The 15,774-nt window shown below is 47.1% G+C and overlaps 1 protein-coding gene across 1 annotated transcript in view; it reads left to right on the plus strand.

The window, feature by feature from the left end:
* The first annotated feature begins 7,575 nt into the window (after window positions 1-7,575).
* Window positions 7,576-15,774, plus strand: part of galnt11 (UDP-N-acetyl-alpha-D-galactosamine:polypeptide N-acetylgalactosaminyltransferase 11 (GalNAc-T11)) — a 200,005-nt gene continuing 191,806 nt past the window's right edge. Inside the window, exon 1 of the mRNA XM_078232041.1 lies at window positions 7,576-7,651. The gene's annotated coding sequence lies outside the window, so the exon portion shown is untranslated. The remainder of the gene's footprint in view (window positions 7,652-15,774) is intronic.

Raw genomic sequence — 15,774 nt, forward strand, 5'->3', positions numbered from 1 at the left:
CTTGCTCAAGGGCCTGTATAACAAACAGCCGAACGAAATTCATGCTCGTCACCTATTCGCCACTCGACGGCGGCAGCCCGGCGAAACTACGGGACAGTACCTGCGCGAACTTCAGCAGCTAGCCAGAGCCTGCAACTATAAGGCGGTGTCGGCTACTCAATACACCAACGACCTCATTCGGGACGCATTCGTGGCTGGAATCGGCTCATCCTATATCCACCTGCGGCTGCTAGAGCAGGGTAACCTGGACCTGGCTAAGACGGTAGAATTGGCCGACGCACTGGAGACGGCCTCCAGAAATCTCGAAGCCTACCCCACCGACCACGTGGGAACAGTGTGGCAAGCACAGCCGCCGCCTCAGCTGTACTCGGCGGCTCCTCGGAACTTCAGACCTGACGGCTGCGGTAGCTCCTGGAGGCCCACGGTGCTGCTTCTGCGGTTTGGTGAAGCATCCTCGCCAAAGATGTCCGGCCAGGGCGGTGTTTTGCTCCGCCTGTGGAAAGAAAGGGCACTATGCAAAGGTGTGCCGAGCGAAGACCCCTTCCAGGCCCAGCAGTGCTGTGTGCGACTCTCCAGGATCCATCTCCTCGTCTCCGGCCTCGTCGATGTCTTCAGCCACGTGCGATCCACGGGCGCCGCCATTTCCTATGATGACGACGCCAGCCACGTGCGACCTGCGGGTGCCGCCGTTTTCAACATCCTCGACCATGTGTGATTCATGGGCGCAGCCATTTTGGTTGACATCAGCCGCAGGAGACCAGCAGGGGTCCTCGTCGTCGGCTATCTCAACTGCCTGCAGTTACGCTCGGGATCCAACAGTGGCGTCAATCATCCTGGACCAGGCCAAGCCTCACAGACTCGACAAGTCCATGATGGACATAGAGGTAAACGGGCGCCTGGCGCGTTGCCTGTTTGACAGCGGGAGCACGGAGAGCTTCATCCATCCGGATACAGTAAAACGTTGCGCTCTCCGTGTGCAAGCTGTCAGGCAGACAATCTCCATGGCGTCGAGGTCCCGATCTGTCCTCGTTCTCGGGAGCTGTGTGGTAACTCTAACGGTACGGGGCACAGTCTACGAGAACTTCAGGCTCCTCGTGCTACTGCACCTTTGCGCTCCGGTACTCCTGGGGCTAGACTTTATGGTCCACCTGAGGAGTGTGACACACGTCGTGGTGGTCAAGACTGGAGACAAGCCCCGGATGGTCATAGACTATAGTCAGACCATTAATAGGTACACGCAGCTGGACGCGTATCCTCTCCCGCGCATATCTGACATGGTCAATCAGATTGCGCAGTACCGGGTGTTCTCCACCATCGACTTGAAGTCAGCCTACCACCAGCTCCCCATTCGCCCAGAGGACCGCAAATACACGGCCTTTGAGGCGGATGGCCGTCTCTACCACTTTTTAAGAGTCCCTTTCGGCGTCACTAATGGGGTCTCGGACTTCCAGCGTGAGATGGACCGAATGATGGACCAAAACGGGCTACGGGCTACCTTCCCATACCTGGACAACGTCACTATCTGCGGCCATGACCAGCAGGACCACGACGCCAACCTCCAGAAGTTTTTACGCACTGCGGCACTCCTGAACCTGACCTATAACAAGGAGAAGTGCGTATTCAGCAAGCACCGCCTAGCAATCCTCGGATACGTGGTGGAAAACGGGGTCATCGGCTCCGATCCAGACTGTATGTGTCCCCTCCTTGAACTTCCCCTACCCACTAGCATCAAAGCACTGAGAAGATGCTTAGGCTTCTTCTCGTACTATGCACAGTGGGTCCCCAATTACACGGACAAAGCCCGTCCGCTCATAAAATCTACCTCTTTTCCTCTGACAGCAGAGGCTCGCCTAGCCTTTGAAGGGATAAAAGCCGACATTGCGAAAGCCACGATGCACACTGTCGAAGAGTCCATCCCCTTTCAGGTGGAGAGTGATGCATCTGATTTCGCCCTGGCCGCCACACTTAACCAGGTGGGCAGGCCCGTCGCCTTTTTCTCTCGCACCCTCCAAGGCCCTGAAATTCGGCACTCCTCTGTGGAGAAAGAAGCTCAGGCCATTGTGGAGGCCGTACAGCATTGGCGCCATTATTTGGCTGGCAAACGGTTTACCCTGCTCGCGTGGAACATGTGCCAGTGTGCAGGAGGACCGGTTACAGGCCCTCCACAATGATCTCTGCCATCCGGGGATCACTCAGCTCTTCCATTTTGTAAAGGCTCGGAAACTGCCCTATTCCATAGAGGATGTCAGGTCGATAACTCAGCGCTGCCAGGTCTGTGCGGAGTGCAAGCCACACTTCTACCGGCCTGACAGGGCACACCTCATTAAAGCCACTCGCCCTTTTGAACGACTGAGTGTCAACTTCAAGGGGCCCCTCCCTTTGACGGATCGGAATGTGTATTTCCTCAACGTTATTGACGAATACTCCCGATTCCCCTTTGCCATCCCCTGTTCTGACATGTCCTCTGCCACGGTCATCAAGGCCCTGCGGAGTCTTTTTACCCTGTTCGGCTACCCCAGTTATATCCACAGTGATAGGGGTTCGTCGTTTATGAGCGACGACTTGAGGCAATACCTGCTCTCTAAGGGAATTGCCTCAAGTAGGACTACAAGTTACAACCCCAGGGTAACGGGCAGGTCGAGAGAGAAAATGCTACAGTCTGGAAGGCTGTTTTACTGGCGCTACGGTCTAGGGGTCTTCCAGTCACCTGTTGGCAAGAGGTACTTGCTGATGCGCTCCATTCGATCCAGTCCCTCCTGTGTACGGCAACCAACGCTACCCCACATGAGCGGATATTTGTCTTCCCTAGGAAGTCTCTTCGGTGTTCACGCAAGGGGACATGAATATAGCTGAGGAGGACACTGGGTTGCAAGGGAGTAGAATAGACAGTATTACAGTTGATAAGGAGGATGTGCAGGATATTCTGGAGGGTCTGAAAATAGATAAATCCCCTGGTCCGGATGGGATTTATCCAAGGATTCTCTGGGAGGCAAGAGAAGTGATTGCAGAGCCTCTGGCTCTGATCTTCAGGTCGTCGTTGGCCTCTGGTATAGTACCAGAAGATTGGAGGTTAGCGAATGTTGTCCCATTGTTTAAGAAGGGGAACAGAGACTTCCCCGGGAATTATAGACCGGTGAGTCTCACTTCTGTTGTCGGCAAGATGTTGGAAAAAATTATAAGGGATAGGATTTATAGTTATTTGGAGAGTAATGAATTGATAGGTGATAGTCAGCATGGTTTTGTGGCAGGTAGGTCGTGCCTTACTAACCTTATTGAGTTTTTTGAGAAAGTGACCAAGGAGGTGGATGGGGGCAAGGCAGTGGACGTGGTATATATGGATTTTAGTAAGGCGTTTGATAAGGTTCACCATGGTAGGCTTCTGCAGAAAATGCAGATGTATGGGATTGGGGGTGATCTAGGAAATTGGATCAGGAATTGGCTAGCGGATAGGAAACAGAGGGTGGTGGTTGATAGTAAATATTCATCATGGAGTGCGGTTACAAGTGGTGTACCTCAGGGATCTGTTTTGGGGCCACTGCTGTTTGTAATATTTATTAATGATCTGGATGAGGGTATAGTTGGGTGGATTAGCAAATTTGCTGATGACACCAAAGTCGGTGGTGTGGTAGACAGTGAGGAAGGGTGTCGTAGTTTGCAGGAAGACTTAGACAGGTTGCAAAGTTGGGCCGAGAGGTGGCGGATGGAGTTTAATGCGGAGAAGTGTGAGGTAATTCACTTTGGTAGGAATAACAGATGTGTTGAGTATAGGGCTAACGGGAGGACTTTGAATAGTGTGGAGGAGCAGAGGGATCTAGGTGTATGTGTGCATAGATCCCTGAAAGTTGGGAATCAAGTAGATAAGGTTGTTAAGAAGGCATATGGTGTCTTGGCGTTTATTGGTAGGGGGATTGAATTTAGGAGTCGTAGCGTTATGTTGCAACTGTACACAACTCTGGTGCGGCCGCACTTGGAGTACTGTGTGCAGTTCTGGTCCCCACATTACAGGAAGGATGTGGAGGCTTTGGAGAGGGTGCAGAGGAGGTTTACCAGGATGTTGCCTGGTATGGAGGGGAGATCCTATGAGGAGAGGCTGAGGGATTTGGGATTGTTTTCGCTGGAAAGGCGGCGGCTAAGAGGGGATCTTATTGAAACATATAAGATGATTAGAGGTTTAGATAGGGTGGATAGTGATAGCCTTTTTCCTCTGATGGAGAAATCCAGCACGAGGGGGCATGGCTTTAAATTGAGGGGGGGTAGTTATAGAACCGATGTCAGGGGTAGGTTCTTTACCCAGAGGGTGGTGAGGGATTGGAATGCCCTGCCAGCATCAGTAGTAAATGCGCCTAGTTTGGGGGCGTTTAAGAGATCCGTAGATAGGTTCATGGACGAAAAGAAATTGGTTTAGGTTGGAGGGTCACAGTTTTTTTTTTTAACTGGTCGGTGCAACATCGTGGGCCGAAGGGCCTGTTCTGCGCTGTAATGTTCTATGTTCTATGTTCTATGTTCTTCCTCTGGGACCTCACTGCCGTCTTGGTTGACGTACTCAGGACCTGTTCTCCTGCGGCGGCATGTTAGGGCCCGCAAGTCCGACCCTTTGGTTGAACAGGTCCATCTCCTCCACGCCAACCCTCAATATGCCTATGTGGCATATCCTGACGGGCGAGAGGACACGGTCTCTATCAGAGATCTGGCGCCTGCAGGGGACCTGGTAACCCTCATCACTCCCGCACCCCTGGTTAGGATTCCTTTGCCCATTCTCTCCCCTCCTGACACGGCGCGGGCAGCATTGGGACCTCAACTTAGTCCTCTTACTCCTGTGTGCAGCTTGCCTGAGTCCAGGGGATTGTCGCCATCTCGAGGTCGGTGGTCGGGAGAGGAACTGGAGGAGTCTGTGGATACCACCTCGGAGAGAGGGTCGTCACCACGGTCACCAGAACCGGCACTGGAGCCAGTGCTGCGGAGGTCGCAGAGACGGTGCTGACCCCCGAAATGGCTGAACTTGTGAACATGTGGACAGTTCGTATTGTTTTCTTACCCCACCTGTCTTTGTTATTAAAGGAGGGGTGAATGTGGTGAACCATAGATGGTTACCACTATGGGTACTTGTACATATGTTACTCTTGTTACTGTTGGGGTTAGGGTTTGGGTGTTCCACCTGTTATTACTGTTTATGTGGTACACTCCGTTCGGCTCCGCCTTCTTACAGGGGTATAAAGGTCACTGCTACTTCCTAGCAGTCTTTAGTCTGGGATAATATTGTTGAGTAGTGTGCTCCTATTTGTCGTGAATAAAAGCCTTTATTCCCAGGTACGTTCTAGCCTCCTGTGTGAATTAATCACGCATCACATACCATTATCAGATTCCCTGTCTTCCTTCAAACAGCAACTTTATAATGCACTGAAATAATTTAAAAACAAATCCAAAAGAAAAGGATGTATTTTCTGCATTTCTAATAACACATCGCAACACCAGACGTCTCCCTTCCAAGGCCTCCATCATCTTCTTCAAGCAGGCATTTCTTTTGCAAAACAGTCCAATAATTGGGGACTTACGTCGACCCATTTTATCTGAGAGATCTATTTTCTCTCTAACATTGCTTTTGTGCTAGCAAGGTCAATTCTTAATTTTTTCCAAGTCACCGATTGTTGAATGTACATTGTCCCAAAGAGAACAATAATCCACATTATATTCAATGGGTAACCTTTTCTCTAAATGTCCCTTGTACAGGTTTTCCCTCAAAATGTTTGACAAGTAAAATGCCATATCCAATCACCAGAATTTTATCATATTATGGTCACTGTTTCCTAAAGGACCTTGCACAACAAAAATATTAATTAACCCCTTCTCATGGCAGGATACCAAATCAAGGATAACATGTTCCCGGTTGATTCCTCAACATTGATTTGATTTGATTTATTATTGTCACATGTATTAACATACAGTGAAAAGTATTGTTTCTTGCACGCTATACAGACAAAACACCATTCATAGAGAAAGAAACGAGAGAGTGCAGAATGTAGTGTTGCAGTCATAGCTAAGATCAACTTAATGCAAGGTAGGTCCATTCAAAAGTCTGACAGTTGCAGGGAAGAAGCTGTTCTTGAGTCAGTTAGTATGTGACCTCAGACTTTTGTATCTTTTTCCTGAAGGAAGAAGATGGAAGAGAGAATGTCCCGGTCCATACTGGTCCAAAATACTATCTTGTAAGCACTCCAGGAATTCATCTTCCACTATTGTTGCTAATTTGGTGTGCCTAATCTATATGTAGATAAAACTCACCCATGATTACTGTAGCACCCTTGTTACATGCATCTCTAATTTGCTGCTCAATGCCATCCCTCCCTTACATTGCTGTTAGGAGCCTACAGACAACAATTTTCTGCCCCCTGTTGCTTCTTGGCTCCACCCAGACTGATTCCAAGTCTAAATTTTATAAGCCAAAATCCTGTCTCATTGTTGTACTGATTTCACTCTGAATTAACAATCCCTTTTCCTTTTTGCCTGTCCTTCCTAAATATTGTGTATCCTTGGATATTCAGTTCCCAGTCTTGGTCACCCAGCAGCCATGTCTCTGTAATCGCAATCATATCATACTCATGTATACCAATGTGCCAGTTCACCTATCTTATTGCAAATATTCCTTGCCTTTAGACTAATCTTTTTTGACATTTTTACGTTTGGTTTTTTGCAGTATGGCCCTTGTTTTCTTTACCTTCTACTTTTCTGTCTTTCCCCCTCCACCCCGCCCCACCACCCCCCCCCCCCCCCCAACCACCACCCCCGCCCCCGCCCCCCCCCCCCCCCCCCCCCCCCCCCCGCCCCCCCGCCCGCCCCCGCAACCAACTATGTAACTGGTGGAGCTCATTCCATACCGTTATTCTGTATCATGGTCTAAAAGTATGGCCTGAGGATTCAGAATCATTTTGAATATCTGCAACCAGATTATGCTAATAAAGGTATGTAAAACATTCAGACGAACAGATCTTCCTTGTTTAGTTTTGGCAGTTTTTTTTCTGAAATGCTCTTATACAGTAATTGTAGATGGTCTTTTATTCCACATGTGGTGGACTCCGCCACCACTCTTGGACGTGTGTGTCTCTCCTGCAGGTGGAGGAAACGGCAGAAGTGTCACACTGGGACGACTTCACAGGAGAGAGAGAAAGTGAGCCACTGTTTATGCCTGACCAATGAATCCTACGGTTCTAGACTTCGGAATTATGTTCTAGCTGTGATCCACTAGAATGAAAAGAGAGGCAAGTGGGTGACACAAAAGGCATCATAATATTCTGGAAGGAATGAAATTAACCAGACCTGCCAACATGCACAGACAACCAGTTACCATGCTATGGAAAGAACAGACTATACGACACAGTGGATATTTTTAGGTTTACACAATTTTAAACAATTCCCAACACCCTCCCTCAACAGTTGGCTAATTGGGGATTTCTGGAGACTGTAGATTATACTCGCCACTCCTGCGGTCAAAGAGGCAGTGCTGTCTTTAAGAAAAGGTCAGGGCCGTCTTATCTTCAAGGGAGAAGCACCTTGGTCACATGGTCAGGTAAGTATAAAAGTCTTTGCTGTACAACCCAGAACTTCAGTCTGGGGTTGTGTCCGAAAATGCAGTTCCTTGTGTCCTGGATCTTTGCTGGTAAATATTTGTTGAATTTCTTTCTTTGGTGGTTGTAGAGTAATTTTAGAGTCTTTTCAGCTGTTGGAGCCGATAAGGAACAAGGTTGCGGCTCAGTCAAAGTTGGTTTGTTCTGCTTGGAGAAGAGTCCCTGGCTGTAGTTGTGGAGAAGTGAACTGCCCGTGTGCTCTGGCTAAAAGAGTCTCATGTCCTTTGTCTTTATCCAATTTTAAAAAGATGCAGCCTTTGAAATTCCATCAGGCTTCTCCCAACGGTCGGTTGAATTTTGAAGAGTGCTTGGAGCTGATGAAGTGTGAAATGGTTTTGATGGTCTTCAGAAGGTGTTGATCACTTTCCCATCGAGATGGTTTTGCAAGACACAACCTGGGCCCAAAGCTGTTGGATTTCATAGACAACTTGGAGTCTATAATGTGTACTGTCCATAGATGTTGTAATGGGTGGCATTGTTAGCCAGGTCTAGCAGGGCCGGTTTTTGCATAACTAGCAGGCTAGTTTTGCCATGACTCATCGTCCTTTGTCTGCTCAAGCAACTCCTACTATGCATCTTGTACACCTCTGACTGTATGGCCAAATTCCCCTCAACTCGATTTTCAAGTTTGCTGATGAGACCACTGTAGTGGAACAGTTCTCAAACAATGACGAGACAGAGTACAGGAATGAGATAGAGGATCTGGTGAACTGGTGCGGCAACAGTAATCTCTACCTCAATGTCAACAAAACGAAGGAGATTGTCATCGACTTCAGGAAGCGTAGAGGAGAACATGCCCCTATCTGCATCAACATTAACTTGTAAATTGAGTTTGTGTCTTTATATGCCCTGTTTGTGAACACAACTCCCACTTACCTGATGAAGGAGCAGCGCTCTGAAAGCTTGTGGCTTGTGCTACCAAATAAACCTGTTGGACTTTAACCTGGTGTTGTGAGGCTTCTAACTGTGCATCAACAGGGACAAAGTAGAAAGGGTCGAGATCTTCAAGTTTTTAGGTGTCCAGATCACCAACAACCTGTCCTGGCATCCCCCCCGCCCCATGCTGACATTATAGTTAAGCCCACCAATGCCTCTACCTTCTCAGAAGACTAAGGAAATTTGGCATGTCAGCTATGACTCTCACCAACTTTTACAGATGCACCATATAAAACATTCTTTCTGGTTGTATCACAGCTTGGTATGGCTCCTGCTCTGCCCAAGACCGCAAGAAACTACAAAGGGTCGTGAATGTAGCCCAATCCATCACGCAAACCAGCCTCCCATCCATTGACTCTGTCTACACTTCCCGCTACCTTGGCAAAGTAGCCAGCATAATTAAGGACCCCACGCACCCCGGACATTCTCTCTTCCATCTTCTTCCTTCGGGAAAAAGATACAAAAGTCTGAGGTCACGTACCAAATGACTCAAGAACAGCTTCCTCCCTGCTGCTGTCAGACTTTTGAATGGACTTGCCTTGCATTAAGTTGATCTTTCTCTACACCCTAGCTATGACTGTAACACTGCATTCTGCACTCTCTCATTTCCTTCTCTATGAACAGTATGCTTTGTCTGTATAGCACGCAAGAAACAATACTTTTCACTGTATGTTAATACATGTGACAATAATAAATCAAACCAAATCAAAAATCAAATCAAATCAACGATGGATTTGATAAGGCTATGTATCTCTTTGTCTCTTGATGTCTTGTTTGCAGCCATTTTAAGTCCATGTGTTTTGAAACACAGACCTTTAAGTTTGTCCATATTTCAGCCAGTTTTGTCCATATTCCACATATTGTATTAATGTCCATTAAAAGATGAATTTACCTCACCTTACATAACTCAAATGCTAACGAATTTCTATATTCTGGAAAATTGGGAAGATTTGTTAGAGTGTCTGTGAAATATTTTGCCTTCTGTTTTATTGATCATTAGTTTGTGATTGTCAATAATGTGGATATATGAATGAATGAATTAGTTCTGTATTTAAAATTGGTTTCTAAACAAAAATATACAATTTTGTTCTGAATATCTGGAAGGGAGTCTCTGCAGATCAGCTGAGCCAGTATTAACTCAGCTTTTCGTTAGCAGTCTCACCTCTGTGACGGAACATGATAGCTTCAACACACCACATGAATTCAGCTCATAATCTTGGCAGAAATGTCAGTCCAGTATAGAGGGAATATTGCACTGTTGGAGGTTGGCAAAGAATTATGAATTACTATCTGTCACAGAACAGGTACAGACCATCATTGACACAAAGCCTCAATCCACTCCATAATTCCACTCTGCTCCCCATGTCGTCCCCGCCGCACACCCCCTACACACCCTCTACACCCCCCCCCCCACTATGCCCCCTCCACCTCCCACCATGCCCATCTACCCCCTGCCTCCCACACACACCCCCTTCATCCCCCCATCATGCCCTCTCTGCACCCCCACCCCCACACACCTCCTCCACCCGCCACCATGCCCACCCAGCCCCCGCCTCCCACACAGCTCCTGCATACCCCCGCCTTGCCCCCTCCACTGCCCCACCCCCACACGCCTCCTCCTTGCCAATTGCCACCCCCTTGCCAGCCCCCTCACACAGCCTCATCACAGATATGAGAGGGAAGGTTGCAGGTGTGCCTACCATCCTTGACAGAAAATTGAGAAATAGCTTTTGTTTTCCCCAGTCTACATAAAATGGATGTTTTGTGTATGCTTGTGAAGACAAGTGGCTAATGGAAACAGATGTTAAATTATTTAAGTCTGACCTACTCTGTTGTATTGTTGAACATCAATGAGAATGCAATAATGAGATTGTACGAGAATAGACAAATGCATGTGAAATACGAATACAGAAGGAAAATAAATTTACATGATTAATTCTGCGCTCAATCAAGAACTGAAGTTGAAAGGGAATCTGAAAATAAAAGCACAGGTGACACTGAAGGGTGATCTCATTGAACCCACAATCTTAGTCAGGAGCTGTACTCAAGAGAGCGTTCAGGTTGGGGACTCGTATTTTGAATAAATCAAATAACCAATTAAACTAAATCAAATAAACTAGAATCATTGAATTATGGAGCGCAGAAGTGGCCTTTCGGCCCATCGAGTCTGTACCGACACATTAGAAATGCCTGAACTCCCATCTAATCCCATCTGCTAGCACTTGGCCCATAGCCCTGAATGTTATAGAACAGTACAGCACAGAACAGGCCCTTCGGCCCACGATGTTGTGCCGAGCTTTACCTGAAACAAATGATGTGTCAAGTGCTCATCCAGATACTTTTTAAAGGATGTGAGGCAACTCACCTCTACTACCCTCCTGGGCAGTGCATTCCAGACGGTCACTACCCTCTCGGTACAAAAGCTTTTCCTCATATCCCCCCTAAACTTCCTTGAATCTATGTCCTCTTATGACTGACCCTTCAAGTAAGGCGAACAGCTGCTCCTTATCCAAACTGTCCATGTCTCTCATAATCTTGTACATCTTGATCAGGTCACCCCTCAGTCTTCTCTGCTCCAACAAAAACAACTCAAGCCAACCCAACCTCTCTTCATGACTTAAATGTTCCATCGCAGGCAGCATCCTGGTGAATCTCCTCTGCAACCCCTTCCAGTGCAATCACATCCTCCGATAATGTGGTGACCAGAACTGCACACAGTACTGTAGCTGTGGCCTCACCAAAATTCTGTACAACTCCAACATGACTTCCCTGCTTTTGTAATCTATGCCTCAATTGATAAAGGCAAGTGTCCCATATGCCTTTTTCACCATGCTACTAACATGCCCTTCTGCTTTCAGAGATCTGTGGACAAATACGCCAAGGTCCCTTAGTTCCACAGAACTTCCTAGTATTCTACCATTCATTGAATACTTCCTTGTCAAATTACTCATTCCAAAGTGTATCACCTCACACTTTTCAGGGTTAAATTCCATCTGTCACTTATCTGCCCATTGACCATTCCGTCTATATCTTCTTGTAGCCCAAGACACTCCACCTCACTGTTAACCACCCAGCCAATCTTAGTGCCATTTGCAAACTTACTAATCCTACCCCCTACATAGTCATCAACGTCATTTATATAAATGATGAATAATAGGGGGCCCAACACAGATCCCTGTGGTACACCACTGGACATTGGCTCCCAGTCACTAAAGCAGCCTCTGTCATCATCCTTTGATTCCTACAACTGAGCTCATTTCGAATCCACTTTATCAAATTACCCTGCATCCCACGTGCATTTACCTTCTTTACACATCTCCCATGTGGGATCTTGTCAAAGGCTTTGCTGAAATCCATATAAACTACATCGACTGCACTACCCTCGTCTACACACCTGGTCACCTTCTCAAAAAGTTCAATCAAATTTGTTAGGCGTGACATCCATCTGATGAAACCACGCTGACTATTCATGATAAAGCTTTGCCTGTCCAAGTGGAGATAGATGCTCTCCTTCAGAAGTTTCTCCAATAGTTTCCCTGCCACTGACATGAGACTCACTGGTCTGTAGTTCCCTGGTTTATCTCTACAATCCTTCTTAAATAGTGGAACCAAATTAGCTGTTCTCCAGTCGTCTGGCATCTCTCCCTCTGGCCAGAAGGGAATTAAAATTTTGGGTCAGGGCCCCTGCAATCTCTCCCCTGCCTCCCACAGCAGCCTAGGGCACAATTCATCTGGACCTGGAGATTTATCCAATTTCATGGCTAACAACACCTCCAATACCTTGTCCTTCCCTATGTCAATTTGCTCAAGAACCTCACAGTCTCTCTCCCTGAATCCCATACCATCATCCTCATTCTCTTGGGTGAAGACAGATGTGAAGTATTCATTCAACACTCTACTAGTGTTCTGTGGCTGCACCCACAGATTGCCCCCTTGGTCTCTAATGGGCCCTACTCTTTCCCTGGTTATCCTCTTCCCATTGATATACTTAGAGAATATCTTGGGGGGATTTCCCTACTTTTACCAGCCAGAGCTTTCTCATATCCCCTCTTTGCTTTCCTAATTGCTTTCTTAAGATCCACCCTGCACTTTCTATACCTCACTAATGCCTCCACTGGTTTGCTCCCCTTATACTTTTGAAAAGCCTTTCCTTTTCCTCTCATTGTATCCTGAATATCTCTGGTCATTCATGGTTCTCTGGGCTTGTTACTCCTTTGTATCAGTCCAGAGGGAACATGCTCAGCTTGCACCTTCCCCATTTCCTTTTTTAATGTCCCCCACTGCTCTTCTGTCGATTTCCCTATTAGTAGCTGCTCCCAGTCTACCTTGGCTCGATCCTGTCTTATTTTACTGAAATCCACTCTCCCCCAATCCAAACCTTTTTTTGCAACTTGTCTATTTCCTTGTCCATAACAAGCTTAAATTGTACCATATTGTGATCGCTATCACTAAAATGCTCCCCCACCACCACTTCAACCACCTGTCCAGCTTCATTCCCCAGAATTAGGTCCAGCACAGCTCCCTCCCTTGTTGGACCCTCCACATCTTGATCTAAAAAGTTTTCCTATACGTATTTCAAGAAATCTACTCCATCCAAGCCTTTAACACTCTGTATATCCCACTTAATGTTGGGAAAGTTGAAATCCAAACAGGCGCCAGAGTGTGGCGACTAGGGGAATTTCACAGTAACTTCATTGCAATGTTAATGTAAGCTTATTTGTGACTAATAAATAAAAATGTAAACATTGGCCATGCTAAATTCTCTCTCAGTGTACCCAGAGAGGCGCTGGAGTGTGGCGACTCTGGGATTTTCACAGTAACTTCATTATAATGTGAATGTAAGCCTACTTGTGACTAATAAATAAACTTTTACCTTTACTCTCTTCTCTTGAAGAACAGAATAGGTTCAAGGGGCTGAATGATCTCTTCCTGTTCCTATTTTCATATCAATAGACATGCAAGAAGTTTGCTCTCCAAGATTTTCCCCTATTTGCTCCTCAGAGCATCACCGGGGCGATGAAAACTTTGCAAAAGGTAAATTTTAAACTTTAGTCCCCCCGGATGTTCCTTTCCTGAAGTTACTAGCTTGTGCTGGGCTACCATTCTACAGTTCTGCTGAGCCTTTTCCATTGTGTCTGCAGAGAGAATACTGTCAGGCTAATTGTCAATGATTTTTCTTTATTTGTTCTTGGGATGTGGGCATAAAAGGCAAGACCAGAATCCAAAAGAGAAAATGCTGGAAAATCTCAGTAGGTTTGGCAGCGTCTGTAAGGAGAGAAAAGAGCTGACGTTTCGAGTCCAGGTGACCCTTTGTCAAAGCTAAAAGGCAGAGAAAGTGGGAGATATTTATACTGCAGGGTGAGGGAATGAAAGATGAGTCATAGCCACAGAAACAAGGGGGAAAGGCTGCTAATGGCTGTCCACAGAGAGAATAAAGGGTGTGAATGGCCAAATGGGAGAGAAGCTAAAATCAGAGGGTAAACTGTGACAGATGAAGATGTTGGGGGGGGGCTTGGGGGGGAATGGGTAGGACAGAGGTAAAATTTAGAAAAGGGGAAGCAAAGGGGAGAAAAGGTAAGGGAAGGGGGATAAAGTAGGGGAAAGAGTGGGGGGGAAGAAAAATGAAGAAAGACAATAATGAAATAAAAGGTAGAGAACAGTAAAAAATTAAATTAAATAGAATGAAGACAAAGGGGTTGAGGTGGGGTCGAGCAAATCATCTGAAGTTGTTGAATTCGATGTTGAGACCGGGAGGTTGTAAAGTGCCTAGCCGGAAAATGAGGTGCTGTTCCTCCAGGTTGCGTTGAGCTTCACTGGAACATTGCAGCAAGCCAAGGACAGACATGTGGGCAAGGGAGCAGGATCGTGTGTTAAAATGGCAAGCAACTGGAAGGTCAAGGTCCTGATTGCGCACGGACCAAAGGTGCTCAGCAAAGCGATCACCCAGTCTACGCTTGGTCTCTCTGATATAGAGGAGACCACATTGGGGGCAGCGAATGCAATAGACCAAGTTGAAAGAGGTGCAAGTGAAACACTGCTTAATCTGGAATGGATGTTTTGAACCTTGGATGGTGAGCATAGAAGAGGTAAAAGGGCAGGTGTTACACGGGAAGGTGCCATGAGTGACGGGAAAGGTGTTGGGTATAGTGGAGGAGTGGACAAGGTTATCCCAGAGGGAACGGTCTCTGCGGAATGCTGACAGAGGGAGTGAAGGGAAGATGTGTTTGGTGGTGGCATCACGCTGGAGTTGGTGAAAATGGCGGAGGATTATGCTTTGCATGCGGAGGCTGGCGGAGTGAAATGTGAGAACAAGGGGGACTCTATCCTTGTTTTGGGAGGGAGGGAAGGGGGTGAGGGTCGTGGCGCGGGAGATGGACCGCACGCTGTTGAGGGCCCAGTTGACAACTGTAGATGGGAATCCACGGTTGAGGAAGAAGGAGCACATATTAGAAGCACCACTTTGGAAAGTAGAATCATTGGAACAAATGCGACGGAGGCGAAGGAGCTGAGAGAAAGGGTGGAGTCCTTACAGGGTGTAGGGTGTGAACAGCTGTAGTCCAGATAGCTGTGGGAGTCAGTGGGCTTGTAATGGATATTGGTAGATAGTCTATTGCCGGAAATGGAGACAGAAAGGTCAAGGAAGGGAAGGGAAGTGTGAGATGGACCAGGTGAAGCCGATGGAGTGGAAACTGGAAGCGAAGTTGATGAATTTTTCGAGGTCTGGACGGGACCATGAAGTGACACCAAAATAGTCATCGATGTACCGGTAAAGGAGTTGTGGGCGGAGACCTGGGTAGGCCTGGAAAAAGGAATGTTCCACATACCCCATAAAAAGACCAGCATAGCTAGGACCCATGCGGGTACCCATTGCTACTCCTTTGATTTGGAGAAAGTGGGATGAGTTGAAGGAGAAGTTATTGAGAGATAGAACGAGTTCAGCCAGGCGGAGGAGAGTGGTGGTGGATCGGAATTGTTCAGGCCAGACCAGCATTTGTTGCAAATCCCTATGAACCTCGTGGCTTGCTGGGCAACCAATGTGGATCTGGAGTTACATGTAGGCCAGACCAGGTAAAGATGGCAGATTTTCTTTCCTTAAGGGCACGAGTGAACCAGATTGGTTTTTACAACATTATTAATCCACTGACATTACCATTACACCACCATCTCTCCTGTGTTGCATCTTAGGCAAGGCTGATCTTGCCCTAGTCAGCGTGAATAT

Source organism: Mustelus asterias, chromosome 2 (genome assembly GCF_964213995.1).
Source record: "Mustelus asterias chromosome 2, sMusAst1.hap1.1, whole genome shotgun sequence".
NCBI lineage: Eukaryota > Metazoa > Chordata > Chondrichthyes > Carcharhiniformes > Triakidae > Mustelus > Mustelus asterias.